Source organism: Mauremys reevesii, linkage group 7 (assembly GCF_016161935.1).
Source record: "Mauremys reevesii isolate NIE-2019 linkage group 7, ASM1616193v1, whole genome shotgun sequence".
In the NCBI taxonomy this organism is placed as follows: domain Eukaryota; kingdom Metazoa; phylum Chordata; order Testudines; family Geoemydidae; genus Mauremys; species Mauremys reevesii.
The window spans coordinates 55,756,005-55,772,167 of record NC_052629.1 but is presented as its reverse complement, the minus strand read 5'-3'; the positions used below and the strand labels follow the sequence as shown (position 1 = coordinate 55,772,167).

Genomic DNA, 16,163 nt, shown 5'->3' with positions numbered 1-16,163 from the left:
CCCCTCTCATCTTTGTGTCATCTGCACATTTTATAAACATACTCCCCACTCTACTATCCAAGTGATTAATGAAAATATTGAATAGGACCATACCCAGGACAGACCCCTGTAGTGTTATGCTTATAAGAAGCACACGGGATCTTTTTCAGGGGAAAAGGCAATACGCCACATTTATTGAAGATACAACAATTAGCATATGCATTCAATCTCTCTCTCACACACACACACACACGCCAGTCAATGTTATAGCTACCAGTCCAGAGTCCAGCTCAATCTAGTGGCCAGCTAGGTTGATCATGGGTAGGGAGGAGCTGGATTCAGTCAGTCATGACACTATTCTCTGGAGACATCTTGGCAGGATGAACTCAAAGTTTCATGGCAAGGTACCCTGTTTATATAGTGATTTTCCTTCATTCGGGCCTGTAGCGATGCCGAGTAGCCTCCCTCTGAGCGGGAGAAAGAGGGACCATTATACTCCCCTTGGAGGGTGGAGCCTAGATCGCCCCACCCCTCTCACCAGAAGTACTGGGGCGTAGCCAGAAGTATAAAAGGCAGGCCATGCAGCACAGCTGGAGCAGAGCCTGGGGAGGAGAAGGATGCTCTGCCCGTTCTGCTGCAGCCCAGAAGGGAATCTATGCCTGGCTGTTCCCGGTCCCCAGATGCCAACGAGGATTAGCCCAGAGTGCCTGCCACTGTGTACCCTGAGGAGCTGGAGGAGACCTGGAGGCTACAGGTGCCAAACCCTGGGGAGACAGGTGCAGCCACGGAGCAGCCAGCTGCAGAGCCAGATGTGGCTTGGTTGGTGTGTTGTGGCTGAATTCCCACTGATGCAGGGGCAGCCAATCCTGCCCCTGCCAGGACCCTGGGCTGGGATGTGGTGGAGTAGGGTGAGCCCGCATCCCCCTGCTACCCCACCCTGGGGTGGCTGACTCCCTGCACTGTGCAGGGAAGGTCTAGCCTTGAAGAAGGAGCCTCCCTTACCAGCTCACCCATATACAGTTTGTTTGCTGGCAGCCTGAGCCTACTCAAACCCAGGCCAGGCTCACCTGTGGACTGTTTGTTTTCTGGATGCCTGAGCTCCACCCAGGCCACAGCCAGCCTTGATAGAGTCTATTTAAGGACTGACAGTATGAGCCACCCAAACCCAGGCTAAAGCCTGACGGTGACTGTTGATCGCCCAGTCCTATTGTGGGCTTTTGGCTGTCCTGCGGACTCTGGTCCTGGCCAGACAGGACCAGCCTGAGTGGCCTCCCTCCGAGCGGTAGAGTGAGGGACCATTACACAACCAATGAGTTTTGCACCATCATGCTATAATCAATTGTTGTTTGACGCATGCTTGTTTTCTTAAATTGTCCTTCTCATTCTTTATCGTGTTCTTTCATTAAGTCTCTCAGGGGGTTACCCCATGCTAGTTTTGATCACAGCTATTTTGTCCCTATTGATAAGTGCCTGTCTCATCTTTAGTGTTGTCAATCTGCCCTCTTCTGACATTTCAATAGGGGCGTGTTGTAATCTTCTGGCGCCCTTGCATCTGTCCTTGGCTCCTCCCTAGAACATCTGGTTTGGTGATGACCTTCACACTTATCTTGTAACACATTCCTCATTCACACACAAAACAGGATTGATTTACACAGAACATTTGAACAGGAACATCAGATTGCAATGCAAGAGAAAAACAATCATTGCATTTTTACTTATTTTAAAATACTAAACCTACAACAAAGTGGTGACCCTAAAAAGGTCAGTTACTGCCTTGAAATCAGCTCAGACACAGATTCTGGCTGATGCATCTTTACTGCTGGCCCATTAGGCCATTCCTTTCTGCTGTTCAAAAAGGATGGCTGGCAGGATATGATAAAATCATACACCAATACATGCTACATTATCCTTTATCCTTCCATCTAAATTATATAAAATACAAACACAAAATCCTACTACTACAGGATTGACAGGGAACCATTGATAAACTATTCTTTAGTTCAGTTGTACAACCATCTCATAGTAATTTCAACCAGACCAAATTTCCCTAGTTTCCTTATATCATGTGGAACTGTATCCAAAGCCTTACTACATTGAAAATATATCATGTCTTACTGCTTTTTCTTATTCACTGGACCAGTAACCCTATCAAAGAAGGAAGTTAGGTTAGTTTGGCATGATTTGTTCTGAACAAATCCATGCTGGCTATTAATTATCACCTTAGGATCATCTAGGTACTTTCAAATTGTTTAATTTGTTCCAGTATCTTTCAGGTGTCAAAGATAGCCTGGTCAGCCTAAAATTCCCTGGTCCTCTTTGTCCCCCTTTTTAAAGACAGGAACTACATTTGTCCTTCTTCAGCCCTCTGGGATCTCACCCATCCCCCATGAGTTCTCAAAGATAATTGCTAACCATTCCAAGATGGCTTCTGCCAGTTCCTTGAGTACCCTGAAGTGAATTTCATCAGCCCCTGCCGACTTGAATACATCTAACTTATCTAATCATAGAATATCAGGGTTGGAAGGGACCTCAGGACATCTCTAGTCCAACCCCCTGCTCAAAGCCAGACCAATCCCCAGACAGATCTTTACCCCAGTTCCCTGAATGGCCCCCTCACAACCCTGGGTTTAGCAGGCCCATGCTCAAACCACTGAGCTATCCCTTCCCTGTTCTTTCCCTATTTTTGGCTTGTATTGTCTCTCTCTTGTTTTGAATATTAATTGTTAAGTATCAGGTTACAATTAACCTTTTTAGTGAAGACTGAAGCAAAATAGGCATTAAACACCTCAGTCTTCTCGATGCCATCTGGTATTAGCTCTCCTTTGCTGCTAAGTAAAAGACCTACAATTTCCTTTATTTTTGTTGACATCGTTCATGAATCATGCTGCTTCCCATTCTTTCCTGTCCTGTAATCATTTATACTTGTCATTAATCAAAATAAAAATTCATTTAAACAAAGGGGTACACAGTATATTTTTATAATGTTCTGACATCTAACAGTAATACTGATAGTTGATATTTCTGATTAAGAGGTTTTATCTATATGTAATATCTCCAAGATCATATAAAAATAAACCCAATCTGAGTAGCAATATTCCCTAAAGTCTGTTAATTAGATCCTATTTTTCATCTTTCTTTGTTATATTGATATCAAGCAGTGTCACTTTCTGACTACCTTTTGGCTGATAAGGATGGATGCAAGACTATTTAATTCCTCAGTCAAGTTAACATCGTATCTTTTTATGCCCTGTGAGCTGAATCACGTGCTATAGTATAACAGAAAAGACAAAGTGGTAAACAGGAGAATGAGTGAAAAGCGTGGCACCGTTGCTAGTTGTTGTTTTTTTTCCCCCTTGGCCTGACTGTAATTGTCGCAGATTAAAGATCCACAGAGAGACAAAGAAAAAGAAAACATTTGTATTTTATCTTACTTGTTTCTAGGTCTTTTAATGAATGACCTAAGGGGGAGTTTGGGTATCATTTACATTTGCAGTAGACTCTGAGACACTGGAGTGAACAAGTTTCTCACCTTTACTGTAAGCTTGAATGCATCCCATGCTCATGATGTAAGTCTTAAAACTCCTGATATGAGCTATGTAGGAGCCAGCAGCACTGTTGAAATGGAAGGTAATGTTTGCATTAAGGCTGAGGCTTGGGCTGAATGGATGACTATCAAAGAGAGCAAGAGAGAGGCATGGACTGAGCATCACAACAATCTGTCTCAATGACTTTCTCCTTATCCGTCTACATCAAAATGTAGAGAATAAGAGAAGGCCCCAAACTGCTTCTGATGGACACTTTAACCACTAAGGAACACTGCCTTCTTCAATGCTGACAGAAGAGGAAGGGAAGAAGTCTACATGCCAATATGACTAGCTTTCTCTTTTAAATGGAGATGGGTTTCCCTTAATCTACCAGAACTGTTCATAGAGAAAAAACACCAACAACAACAAAAACCCCACAACTCAGAAATACTTGACCCTGTGAACAGAAGATGACCATAATAAAATTAGGGAAATACAATCTAGATGAAGCTACTATAAGGTGGGTGCATAACTGATTGGAAAACCATTCCAAGAGAGTAGTTATCAGTGGTTCACAGTCAAGCAGGGAGCATATCGAGTGGGGATCAGTCCTGGTTCCAGTTCTATTCAGTATCTTCATCAGTGATTTAGATAATGGCATAGAGAGTACACTTATAAAGTTCACGGACTATACCTAGTTGGGAGGGGTTGCAAGTGCTTTGGAGGATAGGATTAAAATTCAAAATGATCTGGACAAAGTGGAGAAATGGCCTGAAGAGAATAGAATGAAATTTAATAAGGACAAATGTGAAGTACTCCCCTTAGGAAGGAACAATCAATACCACACATACAAAATGGGAAATGACTGCCTAGGAAGGAGTACTGCAGAAAAGGATCTGGGGGTCCTTTTCTGCAGTAAATATGAGTCAACAGTGTAACACTATTACAAAAAAAGCAAACCTCATTTTGAGATGTGTTAGCAGGAGTGTTATAAGCAAGACACGGGAAGTAATTCTTCCACTCTACTCCGTGCTGATTAGTCCTGAAATTGAGTATTATGTCCAGTTCTGGGTGCCACATTTCAGGAAAGATGTGGAGAAATTGGAGAAAGTCCAGAGAAGAGCAACAAAAATGATTAAAGGTCTAGAAAACATGTCCTATATGGGAAGACTGAAAAATCTGGGTTTGTTTTGTCTGGAGAAGAGAAGATGGAGTGGGGGAGGGGGACATAAAAGTCTTCAAGTACATAAAGGTTGTTACAAGGATACAAGGAGGAGGGAGAATAATTGCTCTCCTTAACCTCTGAGGATAGAACAAGACTCAATGAGCTTAATTTGCAGCAAGGGTGGTTTATGTTGGCCATTAAAAAAACTTCTTAACTGTCAGGGTGATTGTAGAGGTGCAGACTCACCCTGCAGCACCTCCTGCTAGTGACTTCTGGGAATTAGCTCGATTCAGCTCTGGAGCGCCCTCTTCAGGCCGGTGATCTGTCTGTCCTCAGGCCCCCCGTGTCCCTCCCTGGACCCGATGCCCTTTTACCTGGGGTGCTTCTCCCTAGCAGTAATCCCCTCAGTCTTAGGGTCTCCCCTCCCCGGGGAACCCCCACCCACTATCCCCACCTTGCCTCAGTATTGGGCTACTGCCAGTCATTGTCTAGCCCCCCCCACCCTGGGGCAGACTGCAGTATCAGCCAACTCATCACTGGCAAGGTTGGGTTTGGACCTGCTGCCTTGGCCTACCCCTGGGCTGCCCTCTGCAACCCCCAGTACCTGTTAGCCCAATGCTAGGCCACAGCCTGGGGCTTTCCAGGCTGGAGCTCCCCAGCTCCCTGCAGCCAGGCCCATCTCCCTCTATAGCTAGAGAGAGACTGTTTGGGCTTCTGGCTCATAGCCTCTTACAGGGGCCAGCTGGGCCTGACTGGGGCATGGCCCAGCTGCAGCCACTTCCCAATCAGCCCAGCTTAGTAGCTCCCAGCCACAATCTTCCCTCAAGGCTGTTTTAAGCCCTTCAGGGCAGGAGCAGGGTAAGCACCCTGCTACAGTGATTAAGCACGGGAATAAATTGCATAAGGAGGTTGTGGAATCTCCATCATTGGAGATTTTTAAGAGCAGGTTAGACAAACACCTGCCACGGATGGTCTAGATAATACTTAGTCCTGCCATGAGTGCAGGGGACTGGACTAGATGACCTCTTGAGGTTCTGTGGAAATAGAGCAAGAACTGACAGGGATTTGAAGGGGATTTCAATGCAAACAGTCCCCTCTGTGAGCAAGAGTCAGGTTAGATGTAACCCTAGTAACGCGAGACTTGTAGAAGTGAGGATTGTGTGAGGCAAGTGGGAAAGAACTGTGTGAGAAGTTGTTGTGACCTTGTGTTAGATAAAGTATGGAATGTAGACTATAGTCTAAATAGAAGTGAGAAAAATAAGATATCAGGATGACCTATGTATAAACAAAATGCAGCTGTTGCTCATTATTGTATGTAACAAAAGGTATAAATGCTTGCTGTAATTGTTTACCTGTAGAGAGACCTGCCTAGGTGGGGGAAACCCTGTGTCCTAGTGCACTCTCTCCCTCCACGCAATTGCTAGAGAATAAAGTATCTGACTTGCTGCACCCAACCAGAGAGTGATAACTATGTTTTTCTCCAACAGTCCCTTTCAGTCCTATGATTCTATGATATACTGTAGCAGGAATGATGTTTTCATGGGTAAGGCACTTAAATGGCACTTAGGAGATCTGGATTCAATTCTCATCTTTACCCAAAGCTTGCTGTGTGATCATAGTATCTCTCTGTGTCTCAGTTCCCCATATGTAGAATGGGGACAATCGTACTTTCTCCCACTCTTTTTGTAATTTCCTTATGCAGGGACTGTCTCTTACTATGTGCAATGCCTAGTGGAAAAGGACTGTGATCTTGGTTGAAGCTTCTAGGCACAAATAATAATTAATAAAAATAGAGAAGTTTCTTGTCCCTTGGAGATTTTTGTTTTAGACTATTATACAGTGGGACTGTCTTACCAGGGCAAACACCCAAATCAGCAAGTATGTAAGCCTATCCCCTAGGATGGCAGCACTTCCTCATTTTGCCAGGCCAATAAATGAACTAAGGCATTTCTGGTTTCCAGAAAGTTAAGATGTACGCTCCCCCCATCCTCCCATTTATAAAAGTCATTTTATCTGGTCTCAGAGTCATCTGGTCTCTTGAAAGTTCACTGGATTGAAGAACCTTTAAAATATATTAGAAAAAGTGAGTGTGGCAGCTAGATCAGTCTTTCTAGCCCTAGAGTCTTGGTATTGAGTAAATGATCACAAGGACTGGGTTTGCAACACATCCTTGCTTTTGATGTTTGCCAATTAATTTGGAATGAAATATGTTTACTTCTGGGTCACAGATAAGCCTGATGTATGTGAACTGTCCATAAAAAATAAAATCTTCATTTGAAATATCTGTCTTCCAGCCACTATACAGGCTGGAGCTGAAGCTACACTCAGCCTCTGCCCGAATGTCTAATAGGACTAGTCCTTCTATAGGGCTACTGTTGTAAATTGCTCACATGCCTAAGGGTTGGTCTACACTACCGGGAGCGGAGGGGATCAATCCAAGTTAAACAACTTCAGCTATGTGAATAATGTAGCTGAAGTCAACATACTTAGATCTACTTACCACAGTGTCTTCACTGCAGTGTGTCGACGGGTTGAGGTGGGGTACCGGAGTCAACGCTAGAGCAATCAACGGTCAATTTATCGTGCCTCCCAGTTGATCCTGCTGGTAGTGTAGACAAGCCCTAAGTATTGGCAGAAAGAGGCCTAATAACACTAATTTGACTGTCAGTTCAGAACAGAATTTCTACTGTTGTTGTTTTTCGCTTTAATTAAAGTACCATTCCCCATTGTGCCAGCCCTGTACAAATGCATAAGAGATGGAACCTGCCATAAAGAGCTTACAATCTAAATAGACAAGAGAGGCACAGGATGCAAACAAGGGAAACAAAACCCCACTATATTTGATTGGTGGTTATGTGTGTGTGTGTGTGTGTGTGTGTGTGTGAGACTTAAATTTTTTTAAACTGGTTTAAATTTTTTTTATTTATTTATTTATTTATTTATTGTGGGGGTGCATGCACACACGTGTAAAAAGGTTTAGCCTACAGGAAAATGCAGAAAGGGAGACATGACACTAAGGAGAGGGACAGATGGAGAGGACCACAGAGGGCAGGTGGACTGAGGCTGAACCAAAGAGACTCTAAAGAAGAGGATAGATGGTGGGAGCCAGTGACCAGTCCAGCACAGTGGAAACATTTTAAAAATTGTTCTTTCTAGTGAGTGGAAAAGTGGAATAATTTGAGTGAGGTTAACATTCATGTCACCTTTTCCTTGAACCCACCGTCATACTGAAGCCCCTCAACAGTAGCATTAAAATTGCACTGACAACCTTAAATTCAGTATTTCCTGACTTCTGAGTTTTTTTCACTTTGCATCCTTAATGCTCCTGAAATGTAGCATTTTTGTATTCACTTCACTATTCACTTTAACAAACAAACTAAACAGAATAACTTTCTAGTCTGTTTTGTGTTTGTTTTCTGATTTGGCAATCTAAAGACACCCAAACTAATGGTGCCTTGTAAATAGCTCTTTAGGAAAACAAATAACACATTTATTTCTATACTGAAGGCCAAGAAGCCCGATGATTTTTATGCTCTTATACTTTTAAAGCTAATTATATTTTTTCCATGCATATAGCTATTGACTTCAGCAAGCCATGTTATTAAATGAAGTCTTAATGTATTCCAATACTGCCAAGTGCTATGAGAGCACACAAGGCTATGGTGATAACTTCCTTTTTATATGACACACATGAAATCTACTCATAGCCCTCTGGCCCTTACCCATAATCCCTATAACAAGTAGTGAAAGAATGAAATTGCATGGAAGCTATGATTATGGTGTGTCTGCACAAAGAAGCCAGCATTTGCAATGCATAATACATCATAGCGTCCAAGACAGTTTTTCCCCTAAACTTAGATTGCTAGGACAATAAGAGAGAGAGAAATAATTGCTGTAACTGTGTAGTTGGCAAATATTGAGTTTTTACAGTGAACATTATAGACCAGTTCTTTGGCCATAATCCAGTCTCTTTGTGCCTACTCAGTGATGCAAAGAGAGAGAAAATTGGCTTAAATAATCAGATGAGGATTTCCTTTGTGTAGGGGAATATCCAGGTGATGTAATTCCATCATAGCCAGATCTCTGCCATCTTTTCTGGCGTCTTGGGTAGGGGATGTGTTGTGGGCAGGAGGGGCTGTGTTGAGCAGGAGGTGGCCAGAGCACAGTATATTCTAGGTGATCTTGGATTGACAGAATGCCATTTTCTAGGGGAGGGGGGGGTCATTGCTTCTTGGATAGGTTAGAGCAGCCCTGGGGATGCTCTAAAATATATTACCAGGATTGGTAAAGCACAAAGATGGCATAACTCCAACTTTACCCTTTTTTAACAAAAAAATGTCCTGTGCTGAGCATATTTTGGTGGGTAAGATCCCCAGGTCCATTATGTCTGTGCCTCAGTTGTACTCTAGTTCTTTGGGTTTTTTTCCCCAAGTTGGTAAGAATTGGTTTGTCTGGTTAATATACTTTTATTAATCAACTGACTTCAGAAATGGGGTGTATTAAGTTATTTGTGTTCTTTACACTGAGAGCATCAAAGTATTATGTGAAGCCACAACTTCATTTTGTTAGAAATAATCACTTCTAGGTAAATGTGATGAATATTACTGAATATTCTAATCAGCAGCGCTGATTAGAAAAACAATGTTGGAACTGCATTCTCTTGCATTATACAGTTGCCATTAAATTTGAAACACTGCACAAAATTGGGTTGATTTCACCAGAATTCTGTTTTGGAAAAAATGGAGAATAAGTTTTGACAACATTTCATTTTAACATTTTAGAAACAATGTTTAAACTTTTAATTTTGATATGACTTTTCATTTAATTTTAAATATATTTATGTAACACAATAATTAAGATGTCAAAATTGAAACAAAACATTTCAGTCGACTTGAAACAATTTTTTAAAAAATTGTTCCTCCTTCGCAGAGAAATGTCACGTTTGGGTTTTGCTCCATTTCAGAAAAAGCCAGTTTTTAAAATTTCCAAATCCTTTTGTGAGATGAAAATTCCATCCTCTATACAGTTCTAACAGCATGTTGTGCCCTGGCGTATGCAAGATCATGTTATGAGAACCAATGCATAATCTGCGTATTGGTGATGTATTCATTTGTCACAATCAGTCCCAGCAACCTCTGAAACCAAACGATTCATTTGCTCTATTTTGCTGAAACTTCTCTTTTATCAAAAAGCCATCATCATCATTTTTATATAAGCAGTGTTAACTCTGTGATTCATATTTCTCAACAGAAGAAATCTTCCTGGAATTTCATGGCCTTATTGTAAATAGTACAGTTTGATAAACTAAATAGAAGGGGGAAGGGCTCACAATCTATTTTTTCTCGCTAGTAAAATATAAGTCCAACCTGAAGATGAGCTCAGATGAGAGCCATGTGCTCAAAACAACATGATAAGTAATTGGATTAGCACATGGCAGGCATGGACTGTTTTGCATAGCCCATCTCCTCTACTGTTCTCTTTCCTAGATCTTCTGGGTTATGAAGTCAGACTCTGTCTGGCAGTGTGTATTTAAAAGAGGCAGCTCACAGCTTGGCATTGAGCCCCGGCTTCCAGTTAGAACTGTGATACTGTTGCCACTAGAACAAATGACTAGGAAGCAGCTCAGATAAAATAGCTACTTAGAGAGATTAAGCGATTCTGTGTAGTGTCTTTTGAAAGCTGGAGTTTAAAGGGCAAGAAGCTTTCTTTTCTAATCTCTAAAATTGAAAGGAGCTAATATTTTGTATTGCTGTTATTTTGAAATACAATCTACATTTTAGTGTTTAGAAGGTTTCCTCTCTCTGAGTCAAGAGTCAGTTACCATTTCCCTCTGCGACGGTGTTCAAGGGGTGTAAATCCAATCCCCTGGTTTACAGGAATCAATACACCCTCCTTTTCTCTTCAGAAAGGTTTCAAGTTAAAAGCTTTCATTTAAATCCAAGAAATCTAATTTGAATCAGAATAGGGATGTGATGTCATTTTGAGATAGATAGTGATAATGAGTGGTTCATGATCACTGAGAATGTAGCAGTATAAATAATCCAGGGACTAAGCAGAGGTCAAGGACTCAGGTTCCTCTGTATCCATTGTAAATTGTTTGTAAACTGTTGCTGGAAAGTTTTTCTTGCCTTAAAAGTCTTGTTTTTAAAGGCTGATGCTGCATTTGAGAGATCTAGCTCAAATCTCACTTCTTGGGGACTAGATGGCACTGGATGATGATGATTATATTATAGTTGCACCTAAAGGCCTCAAGAGAGATCAAGGTCTCATTGTGTTCAGTCCTGTACATGTATATTGTAAGAGACAGTCTGTGTCTCAGAAAGCTTGCAGTCTAAACAGATAAAACACACACACAGAGATAGAGGATTATCCTCCTGATTGTTATGGATGGGGAACCGAAGAACAGAGATATTAAATGATTTGCCCAAGGGCACATAGTAAGTCTGTGACAAAGCTACATATTGAACTCAGATCTCACGAGTCCCATTTCAGTGCCTTAGCCACAGACCATCCTTCCTCTCAAATGCTCTGGGATATTGGGCCTTTTGTCCTTAAAATGCCATATCATATCCAGTTCAGGTCAGAATGGCAGAAAATCATTACTTGAGCTGGTTGGAAAAACTTTGACAAAACTATTTTCCCTCAGAAAATTGTGTTCCATCAAAATCTAAATGCTTTGAGAAATCATGTTTTCACCAACATTTTGTTTTGGAGGGAAACAAAAAAATAAGTTCCAAGAATGCCAAAATGTCCTAGTTTGCCATTGCTGATGTTGTCCTCAAAGTCCCATGTTGTTGAGTCATGTGATTATGTGAGACTTGCAGCTTTCATTAAAAAAAAAATTCTAGACCTCATGGTTGCAAAGACATGCTTGCATCTATGAACCCTGAAGGTTAAAACCTTCAAAAGACAAATAAAAAGAACCTCGAGATGTATTATTTAAAAAGAAACCCTCATGATTTTAAGGCAATTTTATTATTTTGAGGATCTGACTCATTTTTGAATACTTGGGGCTGGCAATGCTGTCTTGCTGGAAAAAAATTCAATTTTCTGAGGGCCAAAGATTGAACACCTTACTAGCAAACTCCCATTGGTATCAATGGCAAGAGCTAAGTTAAATCTAAGTGAGGACCTAATAAGATCTGTGCAGAGAGGCCTCTGGGCTTTCCCAGAACCCCACAGAAGCCTGTGGGGTTCTGCACTGGTGGAAGGTCTCACTGAGCAGGATCAGGATCTCAATGCAGGATCAGGATCTTAAGTTCCATGAGGATTTAGTTGCCGGATCGGCAGGTAGTGATCGATCTGTCGGGGATCAATTTATCGCGTCTAGTGTAGACATAGATGCAATAAATTGATCCCCAATCACTCTGCCGTCGACTTCTGTACTCCACCGCGGTGAGAGGAGGAAGCGGAGTCGATGGGGGAATGGCGGCAGTCGACCCCGTGCCGTGAGGACATGAGGTAAGTCAACCTAAGATACGTCAACTTCAGCTATGCTATTCTCCTAGCTAAAGTTGCATATCTTAGGTCAATTTCTCACCTCCCGCCCCCCAAGCATAGACGAGGCCTAAATGTCAACATCTCAGCCTTAACCTGGTATAAGAAAAAAGTGAGACCATTCTGGTGAATGGGAATACTCGGAAGGTATTCCTGTTCTTATTAGTTTCCGTACATTTAATTTTTGCAAAGAGGGGGTAAATGAAATTCCAAATGTCTTATGCACCAGTTGTTTCCAAATCTTTCCTCTTGAAGAACATGTGGAGTTCCATTGTTCATGAATGACCCTCCATTTTAAAGTCATGGCAAGATCTTGCCATTAGAGGATGCTAGAGTGCATACAATCTTTTCACCTTTCCTTGTTATTTTGCTTGATCTTATTTCATATCTTTGAGATGTTGCACTTATTGAAAATACATTGCCAGATTTAAAAAAAAATGGAAATTTCAAAATAAACATTCAAATGGGAATAATAATAAAAAGGGATTAAAACCAAGATGCAAAGTGTTTGACATATAAAAGAATGAAGCTGTTAACCACACTAATTCCCAAGAAACATGCTGTTATTTTGCAAATCATAATTACATCCATGCACTGTTAAATGCACAAACTTGTTTCACAGAGTCATGCCTTTAACAGCTTTATTCGTCTTGCATGTATTTATTTAACACAGCTCTTTGTTTTATTATGTATGGTTTGATACAGAAATAATGTATCATTTCATAGTGGGTTTTTTTTTTTACTCCTTCAACAGGTATTCATGGAAATTCTTGTTAGAACTAAGTATATATGCATTTCAATGCACTCTGTTTAACTGGCTTCTGTGAGTATGGGCTCTATTCAGATTGTGTGTGTGTTTGGGGCATTTTTTGCATTTCTTGAGCTATTTCTATGAATAATCAATGGCTGCAGATACATTATTTTATTAGTTCCAATGAGGCAGATGGAGCCACATCAGAGACAAAAAAGTGATGTTTTTATAGCAATACTTTTTGATATAGTATAGCATTCTCTCTGATGCAGTGTAACTTAAAAGCTTTCCTTTATATAGGGGTGTGTATTCTATTATTATTATTTATTTCTTTATTATTATTATTTCAGATTTATAATACACTGGTTCCTACATACCATGTTCAGGACCGGGGATCCATTACGTTAAGTGCTGTGGAAAGAAACTTTCCGTAAGTCTCTGTTGAAGATGTTCTGAAAGGACAGTTGTTTTGATGCTTCTTGCTGGAAATGCATCACATTTGCACACACATGTTATGCCCCTGTGGCTACCTTCACTTTTGGCCCACTGCTTAATTATGCATGGAGTCATCCCACAAGTTAGTTTGACCCATGCCCATACTCTCAACCATGTCAGTTGTTCCAAATTAAGAGAGAGAGAGAGGATTTAGATTAAAACTGTAAATATAGCACTATATACTAGATAAATGAATCCAACTGCAATAAATCTTAAGTAAAGAGGTAAAGAAAAAGGCAATTATAAAATGCTTATTTCTAGCTATATTATTCATCAGACAAGGAATAGATAGAAAACATGGCAGAACTTCAGATTCAGTACATTAGACAGGCCAGACCAAGTCGTGAACATTGCCTATTCTTTCAGGTTTACTTTACAGTATTCACTAATCCCGGCAAGGGAGAGAAGGAATTATATGAAGAACCAAGATTGTTCAAGAGAATTGGCAAAAGAGGCAAGAAATGACACCAACTTTGTAATCTTTTTGGAATTTGAGTGCTAAAGTAGTGAAGAAAGCATAAATAGACTTTAATGTATAAATTATGGAGGAAAGAGGAGATTTGTTTTCCAGAAGAATTTGCTATTAATGGGAGAGTCAATTATCACAATTCTATTCTGAGAGACAAGTAGAGAATGGTCATGGAAAAGGGCCAATAGTGAAACTCAAATGATTGCCTGAGTGACTGACAAGGGAGTTATGATGTAAGATATTACAATGTCTAGCCATCTATACAGAAAATCTATTATCAGAATGCTCAATGAGATAGAGAAATAATGCAATTTAAAACTGGAAATGTTGGGCCTAGTCCATGGTGCTGAACACCCTCTACTCCCATTGACTTTATTAGAAGTTCAGTAGCTTGCAGAATTAGAACCTCTGGCAGCAAGTTTTAGAAACTTAATGATAGACACAAAGTAATCGTATTTGTATTGGGAGAAGTTGCTGAAATGGTTTAACTTCTATCACTATGGAATGTCTCCTTGACTATCAGCTAGTCAACCATAGGGTTGGAGTGAAAGTCATGGAGGTGGAAGTCGGCATGGCATCTCTCACGCTGACTGTGGGTCAGAGAGCTGAATATCAGCCTTCTAACCAGTTTTGCACTCCACCTGGATAGAACCTGGCTATTCTGACCATATGAAAGTGGAGTCCATTTCTTCCAGAAAGATTAGTGACGATATCATATGTTGCAGTGTCTAAACTTCAGTGTTCTCAGAGGGTAGAATGTCCTGATCATAGATGTGCTTGCATCGCAAGAGATCTTTAAAAAGCAATTACATCCGGAAGGCCTAAATTAAAATGAATGTCAGTGAGAGCAGGCTGGCCATCTCCCGAGTGGTCTGAGGTCACTTTGCTGGTGCTCTGCTTTAATTTACCTTCTTCAGCTCCAGGATCTCGCCATCAAACTCTTAAAACAAACTCTTCTCTGGTTAAGCCACACCCCTTCTTAGGCAGAATTTATTAAAATAACAAAGTCATTCCCACATAAAGTTCTCCAATTCCCATCCAGTCCATATTTCCACTATGTCCTACTGGGGGCCACTCTGGTTGAGAGCATGGGCCTTTTTGAGGAAGAAGGTTTTGTGGAATCTCCTAGGGATGATCAGACTATGGACTCATCTGGGTTATAGCATACAGTAATAATCCTGAGTGTTTCAATTAGTATTAAGCAGGATCCAACTCCTACTAATGCCAGTCAAGTTTTTCTATTGATTCCAGAGGGAGTTAGATCAGGTCCTAAATCTTTTGAACCAGTTTTTGTGGTAAAACTTCCTATAAATGCAGGGCAAGTAAAGGAAAATATAAACATATATAATTAAAATAAGATAAAGAACACAGACTATACTGTCATTAAGAAAAAAACAAAAAAAAGATGTACCTGTGAGCATAGTATAATCAAGGAACAGATGAGAAATGGTCATCAAAGAGCCTAAAATTGTGGTAGAGTAAAGCAATCTTAGGAGATTTTGTGAGAACAGTGCAAATAGATGACATGTGATCAGATGAGGTGAATAAGGCCTCTTACTGTGAATGGATTTCTTTTCCAAAAACTGTTTTCATGAACACAAAAGTCTTATGCATCTTGTAGTGCAGGGCATGTCAGACTAAACATATCAGTAAAATGTTATCAACCTGCATTAGTTCTGAGTGATTTTATTTGTAATTACCACAGTTTTATGAAATGAGGAGGAGTGCTAATACCTCATTCAAACTCTTGCTTTTAAAGAAAAAAAAGTTATTTTTCCTTAAAGTAGTTTGCATTTCCTGCTTTTTAAAATCGCTTCTCCATCTGTTAGTCTATAAGGTGCCACAGGATTCTTTGCTGCTTCTCCATAATAGTGTGTAATGCATTTGTATAAGAGCTAGGAGACTTGTGTGGATTTAATGAAATGTTTCTTTTACTAAACATCATTTAATCATGCACTGTAGATCATCTATTATACTAGTGCTCCCTTTCTTTCCTGACTCTTCCCTGATCGTTCTTGCTGTCTCCTGTTCCAATCCGTAAATTCCCTGGCAGCTTTCACTTCCTTCCCTACTTGGGTCATGCTCTGTGACAGATTTGGCAATGTCCTGCAATATCCTTGAAATACCATATTGTATTATTGTGTGTGGCAGGTGGGGCGAAGTTGTATCTAACCTCTCTAAGGCCTGGTCTACACTAGGACTTTAAATCGAATTTAGCAGCGTTAATTCAAATTAACCGCTCAACCGTCCACACCAGGAAGCCGTTTAATTCGACCTAGAGGG

General features: G+C 40.7%; 1 long non-coding RNA gene across 2 annotated transcripts in view; it reads left to right on the top strand.

Annotated features, from left to right (window-relative positions):
• Positions 1–15,517, top strand: part of LOC120369093 — an 88,036-nt gene extending 72,519 nt beyond the window's left edge. For both annotated transcript variants that reach the window (XR_005582925.1, XR_005582926.1), the window contains 2 exons: positions 13,267–13,346; positions 13,778–15,517. This is a non-coding gene — a long non-coding RNA (uncharacterized LOC120369093). The remainder of the gene's footprint in view (positions 1–13,266; positions 13,347–13,777) is intronic.
• The last annotated feature ends 646 nt before the right edge of the window (positions 15,518–16,163 follow it).